Below are 1,482 nucleotides of genomic sequence, written 5' to 3'. Positions count from 1 at the left end.
GCTAAAAAAACTCAGTAGTTTTAAATTCAGAGGTGTTATAACGATCATATCCAATCTCTCTATTTGGTTAAGAGTAGTAACATAAGAAGTGTGTGTGATTTTCATCCCTCTGGCCAGCAGTTCTAAATTAGGAATGGCTATAACTGACCTTTGAGGTAGGTCACCGACCTGACCATTTAGTTCATATGCCGCATATAGCATTTTCGAGGTTTAAAAATCACAATCTAAATAAATTACTGCTAATAAAATTTATTTTATAATCGTTTTTGTGAAAAGATTTACTTAAGAAAAATCTCCAAATAGAATTGAGTTTTGATTACGAGCAAATCCTTTAAAAGAATAAACACGTTATTTTTGTTCAAAAGACTTGTTTACACCATTAAGCTATATTTAAATGATCAAACGTTTCTATTTTTAAAGATACTAGATTCTGGTGATTTGATGCAGAAACACCTTTCTCTGCAGTTCAACAGTGTATAAACTGAAGGTAAATTTGATTAAGGAAATACAAACAGGAATCTTACTGCATTGCACATATATATCTCATGAAAGTTTCCAACTCAATTAAAAATAACATATAGTGGAATTAAAAACGAAATGTATACTTGTGTACGTTTAGCTTTAGAGTAAAGGAAATACAGTGCATGCAGAAGATTCTTAATTAAAGAGTTCATATCAAACTGCAAGGCTTAACAACGTCTGTACTCCTGATCAAAATTGGACAAGATCCGTGCAAGGTATACTTTTCTTCAATAACATACCTGTCTGTCAAGGTAAAGCCCGTTGTATTTGTCAAAATCAAGTACTTTACGAGATCTTACTTCAACATTGTTCATCTTGTTCGAAGAATTATGGTTAATTGACGCATTCTTTTTTTTTTTCATCCACGGTTGTCATAGCAACCAAATTGCGACAACCCAATCAAGTAAGAAAATCTCTACCACATTTCTGACGTAAAACCCTGACGACTTGTTTACTCATTTCACGTCGTATACTGTTAATTTTATTGAAAACAGTTTTAATTTCGACACACATTTAAAGATCTGTTCCACAGAGTTTGTTTAAAATCAAAAACGTGAACCTGTTTTAATCTCCAAGAAAAATAAACTAAGGAAAACAAAGACTTTTTACCGAACTATACGAGTTTATTTCTATTCCTCAATGGTACAAAAAAAAGATAATTTAACTCCATAAGTTGTCCTTTGATGGTATAAGTGATTACACGGGGTGATAACATGATTTACTTTGGTTGCTGTCTTCTGTTGACAACACACGGGGTGATAACATGATTTACTTTAGTTGCTGTCTTCTGTTGACAACACACGGGGTGATAACATGATTTACTTTGGTTGCTATCTTCTGTTGACAACACACGGGGTGATAACATGATTTACTTTAGTTGCTGTCTTCTGTTGACAACACACGGGGTGATAACATGATTTACTTTAGTTGCTGTCTTCTGTTGACAACACACGGGGTGAT

This window comes from Limulus polyphemus, unplaced genomic scaffold, assembly GCF_000517525.1.
Source record: "Limulus polyphemus unplaced genomic scaffold, Limulus_polyphemus-2.1.2 Scaffold1931, whole genome shotgun sequence".
Lineage (NCBI taxonomy): Eukaryota > Metazoa > Arthropoda > Merostomata > Xiphosura > Limulidae > Limulus > Limulus polyphemus.
This window is presented reverse-complemented; position numbering follows the sequence as displayed.